The sequence below is a fragment of the Protopterus annectens genome, chromosome 6.part0 (genome assembly GCF_019279795.1).
Source record: "Protopterus annectens isolate FY-2018-M chromosome 6.part0, PAN1.0, whole genome shotgun sequence".
Lineage (NCBI taxonomy): Eukaryota > Metazoa > Chordata > Ceratodontiformes > Protopteridae > Protopterus > Protopterus annectens.
The window spans coordinates 1,966,915,650-1,966,928,289 of NC_056737.1; the positions used below are offsets into that span (position 1 = coordinate 1,966,915,650).

Here is a 12,640-nt window from a genome sequence, read left to right on the forward strand (position 1 = left end):
AGGTAGGCCCTTAGTATCGGGTAATGGTTCACTTACGGAACCATTATCTGTATTCTTAACTCAATATCTTAAACCACTTCTGGGACATGTAAGGGCAAGAATACAGGATACTACAGAATTTTTGAAAATTATTGAAGATACACAACTTGAGCCTCAATGGTTGATGTGCACACTTGACGTGAAGTCCTTATATACAAGTATACCACACTGGGCAGGGTTGCAGGCCCTGCAACATTGGTTGGACAAGGCCGAACTGTACCCACCGGGATTTAATACATTGCTCATCTGTATGTCTGAGCATGTGCTTGGCAAAAATGTTTTTTATTTTCAAGGGGAGTGCTATTGGCAACTGCAAGGTACGGCCATGGGGGTCTCTTTTTCCCCCCATATATGCTGATCTTTTTATGGCCTATCTTGAGGAATGCCTTATTTACAATCCCCTGCATAACATTTATTTGGTGGAAATTGACATCCGGCAGAGATATCTTGATGATTGCTGGATGGTGTGGCGTGCTGACTTAACATATCTTAATGAATTTGTGGAATATCTTAACAGCAATATATGGGGTATTGAGTTCTCTATTACATCTCACCTTTATCATATCAATTTTTTGGATGGTACTGTGTATTGGAATGAGGTCCATACTCTTAAGTACCAAGTTTCATCGCAAATATCCACAATTTAACTCATTACTTTATGCATCTAGTATGCATCCGCGCCACACCATCCACAATATCCCCAAATCTCAATATTTGAGAATTAAACGGATCAGTTCTTCCAATATTGATTATGAGAATGCTAAAGTAGATCTGCGGAATAGATTCTTGGATAGGGGATATTGCAATTTTGATATTGCATCCGCCAGTGCATGGACAGACAAACAAGATAGGAAAACCTTGCTTGAATATAAAGACCGTACACATAACTCAATGAACACTACTCTTAGGTTTATTACTACCTTTGGTAGGAACCACCAAGTGGTCAGGAATGTTCTGAATGACAATTGGAACATTTTGTTAGCAAATGACTATCTTCGTAGTATCCTGGGTAATAAATGTCAATTATCATATAGGAGAGGCAAAACCTTGGGATCATTATTTTCACATTACAAACAGAGAGAGAGTGGAGGGGCCAAATATAAACAACTGACTATAATAGGGGATGAACTTTTGGGAACTTTCCCTTGTGGTCACTGCTCCTCGTGTAATCAGATGAACAAGCTTAAACAATTTACCAGTACCAACACAAGCAAAGTTTATGATGTTAGGATATTTGGTAATTGTTCCAGCTACTGGGTCATTTATTTGGCCACATGTCAGTGTTCTGCTTTCTATGTGGGTAAAACCTCACGTTCACTAAGAATAAGAATAGGTGAACATCGGAGTGACATTCGCAATATGAAATCGACTAATGCTCTTTACCAACATACCATCAAACACCCCACGGCTAAATTTATGTTTACAGTCATTGATAAAATTACTGGCAACAGGCATAATCAACAAGGATGGCCAAGTATACTTAGTCATAAAGAAAAGTATTGGATTATTCATCTCGGAGCCCTATTTCCACCAGGTCTTAATGACCATTTATGATGAGTATACTCTTTTATTTATTATTATCAGACTATAGGACTCAGAGATATTGTTTATTCATCCTTATAAATATAAGATGATATATTGTTGCCAGGTTGCATAATTATTAACTATTATTAATATGTGCATATTAAGATACATTACGAACTCATCAGCTAATAATTTTTTTGCTATAAAAGTGCATCTTTTTATGTTACATACCAAACATCAACTTATTGATTATGTTTAAGGGCACCTTAGGAATATGGATTTTTGTTTAGTGTTTTCTTTGTTTTTAGTTCACTGTAGCCTTGCTTGCTATGTAATGAATAATTCAGAGTGTATGGACCATACCTTCTTTTGCTATTGGCTGGGTAAATATATAAATATTAACCACTTTGCTGGTCTAAGTAATTTTTTTTCTCTCACTGAAGAAGGCATCAGCCGAAACCGGTTTGAGTTTTGATATTTGGACATTATTATGTCCTTTTGGAATTTATTATAAATGACCAATAAAGTGGTGGAACTACTCATGCTGGCCTCTAGTGTTTCTTCTTGATTTGGTTTGGCCGAGCATGCTGTACGTGCGAGGCGTGCTGTTTGGACTTCAACTCATCCAACACACTTGACTCCAGCCCCCTTAGTGTCAGTTGAATCCCTGACCTGGCTGTCTGACCTCAAGGCTTGTGCATTGTCTTTGACTGCAGCTTGTTTAGAGCCATATTTGGTGTCAGAGTCCTTTGCATTCAAGCCATCATTAGTGTTCTCTACCTTTAGCCTTTCTGGATTTTCTGTGTCAGGACTTTCATACTTATCTCTTTCCATTTCAGAGGAGAAGTCTGATGTTCTTCTTGTTTCACTGTTGCAGTCATCACGTTTGGGTTATCTGCTTGCAGTAGCTCTGTCGGCCTGATTAACAAAGTCTTGGGTCCTGCATCAGTTGCTGTCCCTTCTTCCATGACGTCAGGTTGTCAGGGGTATAAAACATTGCAGCCGACACCATTACGTCAGTCTTTCTTGCCGTGCAGTGCCTGAAGCAGAAGCAGTTTGCAAGCACCGGTCGGCCGACTCCTGAAATGTTCGTTTGAGTTTCAGAACCAAACTCTTCAAGTAACAAAAGGCACGAAAATGGAGCAGGATACAGGAATAAATAAAATTTATTAGGCACTTTCGTCAAATATTAGGATTGACTTCTTCAGAATACCAGGTATAAAAGGCTTGTATTTAATCAGTGGCTTAATTGTTATATGTATAAAAGGATGGTCTTGCGTCTGGTATTCTGAAGAAGTCAATCCTAATATTTGACAAAAGCGCTTAATAAATTTTAATTATTCCTGTAACCTGTTCCATTTTCATGCCTTTTGTTACTTGGTATTTTTCTACAAATTTCCGGTATGGATTCCAGCACTCTGAGTGGAGGGGATACTAAAGGCACACATGAGGAATTAACCTTGGCTATTAACAACTAACTGAACTCATTGGTGTATTCAACAATCAAATAGCCGGCTTGGGCAGCAAACTTGAAGGTTTAACTGGCGATTTGAACCGCCGTTCTTTGACTTTTACTTCCTCATCACAAGACTCCCTATTCAGCATACAACCAGGGCAAGGCAGCCCAAAAAGCAAAGGGAACAGGACTGCCACAAACTCTAATGATGTTGCAGTACCTGGGACTTCTGCTTCAAACACAATTACAAGAACGCTGAGCCAAAGACATGAGAATTTGGGTCCTCTGTTAAATACAAGCAGTGATTTTAATCTAACCGAGTGGATTAATAGGGACATGACCTGGTTTCACCACACGGACACTGGAAACCTCAACCAAGGTACTGTAAGTTCCATTTTAAACAACCTTGAAAAGGATACTTTGAAAATGAAGAAATTACAAATAGAAAACCAGTACCTTGGGGAATGCTTGAAAAGGGAACAAGTTCCCAAAGGGTTAAGGTACTGGTGTTTCCCTAATGGGATTTTAAATGGCTCTGAATTGCATAAAGACTTGGTTTCACTATTTAACCGACATGGTTGTGAGTTACTACAAGTTTTAATAAGGGACGATAACAAGAAATTTGAATTGTTGCAAAACTCTGAGTAAACTAGATGCTTTGTTAAAAAATGACATTGATTTTTGTCACAAACATAAGGAGTATAACGCTGTGTTTTTTAACATAGATAGGATTGTTGAGAAAATCAAGTTGAAAAAGAGTAAAAAACTAGATAGAGATGCCAAAGACTATGAAGCAGGTGTAGCCTACCCATTAGTTTCTAATGGAAATACTAAAAATGTACAAATGCGTAGCAATGTTAATAATGATGTTTTTGATGAACTTACTGATGACTTGCAACCAGTGAAGACAACCACCCAGGTCCCATCCCTTTAGGTCAACCCCTAAGGAGATCAGAGAGGATCCAGAAACAAGGTTACACCCACCGGAGACAATCCAGTGTGGGTTTCCAGGGGGACCAACACCATTTACCCCAGAATTTGTCTGGGAGGGGGAGAGGGAGACGGGTGAATTGGCAACAGACAAGACAGGGCAAGTTTTAGACAGCAACAGTGAGATTTCCATTATTTCTAATGACCATCAGGACTTCAAAATTTATAACTTAAGTAACATAGAAGTTACAAAAGATTGGGCGAACTTGTTTCAGAAGGGGTTAAATTTTGTACCCTATAAGAAATTCAGCATGGAAAAAACAATCCTTGACGTTATGCTTTATACTAGAAAGCTAAGCCTGAGTGTCTGTGTAAGTGAAACTGGGAATAGTTACCAGGTGGGTGTAAAAAAACAAGCACCTATAACCCCCCACTGCATCCCACTTTACAACTGTTCCAAGGCATTTGCACTAAGGAAATCAGGGATTTAAATAGGGTGAATGGCAACAATAAACTGTACAATTTAACTAAGGAGGAGACTATCCTTCTAGACAGTATTCTAACAGCAGACAGATCAGAGTCATGAAACCTGACAAGGGGGGTGGTTTAGTAGTCATGGATCAAGAAAGGTACATTGACTGTATGCTAGAACATCATCTTGGTGACAGATATGCACAAATATCACGCAGTGAATTAAACATTGCATATAGTCATGTAGACATGGTGCTTTCTGATTTATTTCTTAACCAGATATCTGAAGAAGAACTGTTTTTTGCACACAAACATCCATGGATCCCAACGATATTTGGGATCCCAAAAATCCACAAGAACATCTCCCACCCACCATTAAGTCCCATAGTGGATGTGAAATGTTCCAAAACTATTAGTATTGCCAAATTTTTGGACCACAACTTAAACTGCCTTTGAGTTCATTTTCCCATATTATAAAAGATTCTTGGGACTGTCTCAAAAAAACAGACAAGAATTCTTTGACAGTAACATTATTTTTTTAACTATTGACATCAAAGATTTATTCACTGTCATCCCACATTCGGAAAGCATTGAATTGTTCTATGATTTTTTGTGCCAACAGACCACATTCTCCCATAACAGGATTCTTACACTTAGGACTTTAATGGAATTAGTCCTGGAAAACAGTTTCCTGATTTTTGAGGGACATCTTTTTAAGCAAAAATCAGATATTGCTATGGGGGTGGCCTGTGCACCAGTTTTTGCTAATATTGTACTGACACAATGGGAATTGTCCTAAGTTTTCACATCTGAATGGATGACATACTGTTCATTCTATGGGCGGTACCTAGATGACATCCTTATTTTCTGGAGGGGAGACCAGGAGCAGTTGTATGAACTCCTATTGATGTTCATCGTGTTACCCTGCTGCAGTCATCACACTTGGGTTATCCTGTCGTCAGGTGGTCCCGCAGTCGGCTGGAATTCCAAAGTCTTGGTCCGGCGTCAGTTGCTGTCGCTTCTTCCCTGACGTCAGTGCTCCAGGGGTATATATAATGCAACCGATGCCATTTTCTTAAGTCTTTCTTGCCACGCGGTGCCCGAAGCAGAAGCAGTTCGCAAGTGCTGGTCGGCCGACTACTGAGATTTTCAAATTCGAATTTCAGACCGAAGTCTTCTATAAAGCTAAGTACCCCATTGGGGAAACTTTTCTTGCCTCAGACTGATGTCAGAAAAAGTTAACAATTGTATTTCTTGTGGGAAGCAAATACCTCATAAGGATTTTCATTCGTATTGCATACCTTGCCTAGGCCCAGACCACGACGTCACTAGTTGTCGTTTTTGTGCTAGGTTTAATAAGCGTACTATTAAAAGACGCTTTGATTTCGCACGACACTACTTCGGTAGGACATTTAACTACACCGTGCCGTGGGAGCAACCGACTACAGGCGTGCACAAAAAACGCAAGGATAAGGACAGACAGCCCAGGCCTAAGCCAGATTCCGAGGCCTCGGCTGGTCCGGTCTCCGGTCCTCAGTGAGGCTCCGACACAGTCCCTGACTACCGCAGTTCTGGAACCTGAGACCGCTTCAGATTTTTTGACGGAATGTACCAGGCCGACGCAGCCATTTAGTTCAGGCCCTACCGACGACATTGCTGAAAAAGATGGTGGTGCTGCAGAAACGCCATCGGTTTCTGAAGGCGTTTTTAGACCGACGCTCACCATTAAATCGTATTCTAAGACGAAGACTCCTATTAAATCTAAAAGGACTGCACTTCAGTCCCCTGTTCAAGGCCCCATGCCTAAGAAACAGATGCTCAAAATGGCTGAAGATTTAATCACTTTAATCAGGGGTTCCCAGCCCCCTCCTGACAAAAGGCCTAGACAAGAGGAAGATTATGCATCCTCTGAACAACTCTCCATTTCTTCAGACTCCTCTGAGGACCAAGATTACTCCTCCTCCCCTTATGAAGATTCTGATGCTGAGGATTCCATTCCCTCAGCTTCTCCTCCTGAAGACTACTCCTTTGGGGAAACTTTACACACCATGAGGGAACATTTTCACTGGGAAGGTCAGGACTACTGTGACTCGAAGAAAAGACTCAGAGAGTTTCTTTTACTCCCCCAACACAGACCACTTGCCATCCCACCAGTTTTAGACATTGTGGATGATGTTTACTTAGAATCCAGTTTTAACCCTGATTCTCTCCCTCCTGCTCCGGCTAGGCCTGACAGATATTATAGAGTGCCTGATTCCCACAAATTTCTTTACAAAAGCCCTGTTGCTGACCCAGAGACAATCTCCCAGGGTCCCAAGGGGGCTAAGGCTTCTATGGCTTAAAATCCTGTACCTTCTTAGAGGGATTCCAGAGCACTAGAGACAGGTGGGGGAAAAAGGTTTACACCTCAGCCACTCTAGCTATGAGGGCACTAACTTGCCAATTTCACATGCTTAAGTATCAGCAATTTCTAATCTCTCAGTTAAAGCAAAAAATGACCACTCTCCCTCAACAATCTGAATTGAAAGAAATGCAGGATCTGTTGCATGCCGCCACTGAACAGGTGGGCAAACATACCTTACAGTATGAGTTTGATTCTTTGGAGGCCTCCTGCAGAGCAGCTGTCACTGGGTCTGTTATATGTAGGCATGCTTGGTTAAAGGAACAAGCCCTACCTGAACATGTTAAAGCAAAACTTCTAGATGCTCCCTTACAACAGGATTTTCTTTTTGGAGTTCAAGCAGAAGAAGTCTTAAAGAAAATGGAGGATAAGGCAAAATCTATGCAGACATTCAAAGATATCCTACAGGTACAGCCCCCTCGCTTCAGCAGAAACTGGCCAACAAAAAAATGGTCCTTTCCAGCTACAGACAGACCACAGAGGGGTAAATACAGACGCCCAAGGGGCAGAGGACAACCACAAGCCCAGTACAAACCTCGCCAATGGGGCACTACAACGCAGAAGGGAGGAGAAGACAGGTCCCAATCTACCAGAAGGCAAACTCAATGACTTGCACCTCATCTGGCCAAGCAACACTCTCTTGGCAGCCCCCTTGGGAGGAAAACTTGCACTTTTTTCAGACAACTGGCACATTGTCACAAAGGACAAATGGGTCCTAGACATAATTTTACGAGGTTACAGATTGCATTTTCACACCTTGCCAATGAAAAGAGGCATGCCAAACCTGCCACAAAATCAATGGGCAGAGGCACAAAAACAAATTACAGCTCTCATGGACATGAGCCATTCAGCTGGTACCTACTCGAGAGCAAGGTCAAGGATTTTACTCAAGACTCTTTCTAGTGCCCAGAAAGGACAATGCCTGGAGACCAATTCTGGACCTTTCAATTCTCAACACTTACTTACAAGTAACCAAATTCAAGATGCTAACACTACAGCAACTTCTTCCCATGTTGGGCAAGGAAGCATGGCTAGTAGCTTTGGACCTCAAGGAGGCATACCTGCATGTCCCTATCAGACAAAGTTGCAGAAGATACCTATATTTCATTGCAGGTTCAACCCATTACCAATTCTCTGCACTGCCCTGTGGCTTATCTACTGCGCCTAGAGTCTTCACAAAATGCCTGGCACCAGTAATTGCATACTGCAGACAAAGAGGAATTCAAATATACCCATACCTGGACGACTGCCTCATCCATGCAGAAAGCAAGGACATTCTATTACATCATCTGGCTTTTGTAAAACATCTACTAAATTGCCTGAGGTACACAGTAAACGAAAAGAAGTCAAAGTTGGTACCCTCACAAAATATGACATTCCTGGGTGCCAGCTTGAATACAACGGCCCAGGTGGCTTATCTGACGCCAGACAAACAACTGCAACTGACTCAATATTTCAAAACAATGGCAACAAAGGCCCAATTAACTGCAAGAAAAATTCTGCAGGCCTTGGGCTTGATGGCGTCTGGCATACTACTAATACCATTTGCAAAGCTGCATATGAGGAAATTACAGTGGTACCTAAAAAGCGTATGGTCTCAACACAGCCACAGCTTGGACGCAATGGTATCTCTCATTCCCTGCCTTCAACAGGAGTTTCTATGGTGGTCACAGGCATGTCACCTCAACAAGGGTCAGCCTTTCACCTTGCCCCCAGCCAGGCAAACTATCACAACAGATGCATCAGATTATGCCTGGGGGGCTCACATGGCATGTCAAGTGCATTCAAGGCGTATGGACTGCAGATCAAAGGAATCTGCACATCAATCAGAAAGAGATGCTAGCTGTACAGAAAGCTCTGACAGCCTTCAAGGATCTATTACATCCAGGACAACTGACAATAAAGACGGACAACACCACAGTAATGTGGTACATAAGCAAGGGGGTACTCACTCCTACCCTCTGTGCAGGCAAGCAATGACCTTATGGAACACAGCTCTGGCTTACCAAGTTCAGTTCCAAGCTCAATTCCTGCCAGGACAGAAGAATACATTGGCAGACGACCTCAGCAGAAAGATCATGGATCCCCATGAGTGGAGACTAGATCCACAAGTATTTACAGTGATAACTCAAAAATGGGGCCTTCTAGTCCTAGACCTGTTTGCCAGCCCTCAAAACTATCAACTAACAAAATTTTGTACAAGGACACTTCACCATCAAGCGTGGAAAGTGGATGCACTCTCTTTCAGTTGGAAAACCTGACAGTATATGCCTTCCCTCTATTGCCTCTCCTCACAAAGGTACTTCTGAAAGTCAAAAAGGAGAGACCATGACTGATTCTCATAGCCCCAGACTGGCCACGCCAGCACTGGTATCCACTATTGAGGAATATGGCCCACGGCCCACCATGGATATTACCACAAATTCCCCATTTACTCACACAGCAAAACAATCAGATTCTTCACAGCCAGCTGAAAACCTTAAATCTGGCTGCATGGCAAATCAACTAAGCATCCAGCCAGCTCCTCTTTCCCAAGCAGTTATGGATGTTATTTTGGAAGCTAGTAGGCCAAGCACCAGGAAGGCTTCTTCGGACAAATGGAAAAGGTTTTGTGCCTGGAACCAATCTAAAGGCCAAGACACAATTCAGCCTCACATGCCTCACATTCTACAGTATTTAACTGAGATGTTGCACAAAGGACTTTCTTTCTCCTCCATTAAAATCCATGCTTCAGCTATTTCGGCCCACTACAACATGGATCCACCCTTATTTTCGCATCCACTTCTAAGGCAGTTCCTCAGAGGTGCAAAAAACATTAGAGCACCCAGGAGAGCACCTACACCAACATGGGACCTCAATTTTGTTCTGGAAAAACTAACACTACCTCTCATTGAACCAGCTTTCTCTGCAGATCTTCAGTTCCTATCATGGAAGACTGCCCTGCTGCTAGCAATAACTTCAGCTAGAAGAGTCTCAGAGCTACAGTCACTAATGGCAGTGGAACCTTTCCTCATTTTTCATCAAGACAGACTATGAACTAATCCTTCCTTTATGCCTAAGGTGGTTTCCAGTGTGGCTTTAAATCAAACCATCCACTTACCCACCTTCTTCCCAAATCCACAGAACAAAGGTGAGAGACTCCTGCATTCGTTGGACATTCACAGGCAACTTTGTTACTACTTGGACAAAACTAAGGCTTTCAGAAAATCTGACCAGCTCTTTGTATCCTATGCTACAGCTTCTCAAGGGAAGGCTATATCAAAGCAAACCATTTCCAAATAGATAGGTCATTGCATACATTTTTGCTATACCCATCATGGAAAACCAGTTCCTGCTACCATTAGGCCCCACTCTACCAGGGAAACAGCTACTTCTACAGCCTTTCTCAGGTGGGTTCCAACCAAGGAGATTTTGGAAGCTGCAACTTGGAGTTCAGTACACACCTTTACCAAACACCATCACTTACCGCTTTACTCTAAGACCAGGGCGGGCTTAGCCACTGCAGTTCTGCAAGGGCCTCCTAGCCTCCTCTAACCCTCTATGATACCTCCACCCATCCTTAGCTTTGGGATTCTACCCAAGTGTGATGACTGCAGCAGGGTAACACAATGAACATAGTACAGTTTTGTACCTACCATAAATGTAGATCTTCGAGTGTACACCCTGCTGCAGTCCAGGTTACCCTCCCTCCATCCCCTCTGACCTACTGGCTAAATCTCTTCAATACCTTCCTGATGTATTTGCTTATAGCTGAAGGGATTTTGTGTTTGTACAAGTTTACTCAATTTGTTACTAATTACTGACCACCTTTTTGGGGGCACCTGATATCTGGGGCAAGAAAAACTGAAGAAAATGGCGCCGGTTGCATTATATATACCCCTGGCGCACTGACGTCAGGGAAGAAGCGACAGCAACCGACCCCGGACCAAGACTTTGGAATTACAGCCGACTGCGGGACCGCCTGACGACAGGATAATCCAAGTGTGATGACTGCAGCAGGGTGTACACTCGAACATCTACATTTATGGTAGGTACAAAACTGTACTTTTCTCAACTCCAGTACTTCCTTTCTGGAGTTTACCATGGTAACTCATATGGAATCCATTAGTTACCTGGATATACAGATTTCCAAGGATCTGGAGAACAACCAGATGTCCTTCAAGGATGCATCTGCAGTCCTTACAAATGGGTTGTCCTGTCGTCAGGCGGCCCTTCGGTCGGCCGGATTCCAAAGTCTGGGTCTGGCCTCTGCTGGTGTCGCACTTCACCCGACGTCACAGCTGCAGTTTTTCGGGTATAAAGGCATCAGCCGACACCATTTTCCTCAGTCTTTCTTGCCGCGTGGCGCCCGAAGCAGAAGCTGTTCGCAAGTGCCGGTCGGTCAGAACCAGAGATTACTACTACCGAATACTACTTCAAAGACTTCTAAAAAGCTAAGTACCCCGTTGGGGACTCTTTCTTGCCTCAGCCGATGTCAGAAAAAGTGAATAACTGTTTAACTTGTGGGAAACAAATACCTCATAAAGATTTCCACTCTTACTGCTTACCTTGTCTAGGCCCAGACCACGACGTTCCAGCTTGTCTAGCCTGTGCTTCTTTTAACCGGCGGACGCTTAGACGTCGGTCGGAGTTTGCTGAGGAGTTTTTCGGCTCCGATTTTGCTTATATTATGCCGTCGGATCCTCCGACTTCGCAAATATCTAAGAAACGCAAGGAAAAGGACCGAGCTAGCGGTTCCTCCTTCAGCCGAAAACTTTCCTTCAGCCGAGGCCTCTTCCAACCTCGTGGAATCGGCTTCTGATATCCCACCTGCTGTTAGAGTTTCTCAGGAATTATCAGACACTATTCCCTTGGATATTTCAACCCCTGCACGTGGAGCTGCTAGGCCACCTGCAGCCATGTCCATTAAGGCCTTTGCCAGGGCTAAAGCAGCTAAAACTACTAAATCTGTGCCTGCTAAGCCCCCCTCTCACAGGCCTAGCTCTAGTTCACAAATGCTTAGTTTAGCAGAGGATCTTATCTCTTTAATCCGAGGATCCCAACCTCAACCAGACAGGGCCTCTCACCCACCTCCAGAGAAGAGGCCCAGAGCTGAACCCCCTGAGCCAGTGTCTACAGATGATTCCTCTGATGACTCAAATGATACAGACCCTCCAGAGGCCCCATACTCCCCTTATGAAGACTCTGATGGTGAAGAGTCCATTCCTTCTGCCTCTCCACCTGAGGAATTTTCCTTTGGGGAAACCCTGCATGCTATGAGGGAACAATTTCAGTGGCAGGGCCAGGATTTTTCAGATTCCAGAAAAAGGCTTAGAACTTTTCTGCATTTACCTCAACATAGGCCTTTAGCCATTCCTCCAGTTCTTTCTGTTGTAGATGATGCAGTTAATGATGCCTGCTCTGCCCCTGATTCTCTGCCTCCGGCCCCTGTTAAGCCCGATAGATTCTACAGGGTCCCGGACACACATTACCACCTGTATAAGGCTCCTTGCAGATCCAGAGACTATCTCCCAAGGACCTAAGGGTGTAGCAGCCTCCTCTACCAAAAACCCCCTCCCCTCTGAAAGGGAATCCAGATCCTTAGAGAGATGGGGTAAAAAAGTTTACACTTCTGCTACTCTTTCAGCTAGGGCCTTGAACTGTCAATTTCACATGATGCAGTATCAAGAATTTTGCTAGATCAGTTAACCAAAAAGTGTCTTCAGATGAAACAGTAGACAAGAATATGTGCAGGAAATGGTACATAACATTCAACAAGTCAGTAACCATTCCTAAAATGCGGCTATGATGCACTGGAGGCTTCCTTTAGATCAGCCATG

At 43.2% G+C, this 12,640-nt stretch overlaps 1 protein-coding gene across 1 annotated transcript in view; it reads left to right on the top strand.

Moving 5' to 3' along the window:
- The window catches only part of CWC22 (CWC22 spliceosome associated protein homolog), a 2,826,743-nt gene that overhangs the window by 1,227,644 nt on the left and 1,586,459 nt on the right, over window positions 1–12,640 (top strand). The gene's annotated exons all lie outside the window — the stretch shown is intronic.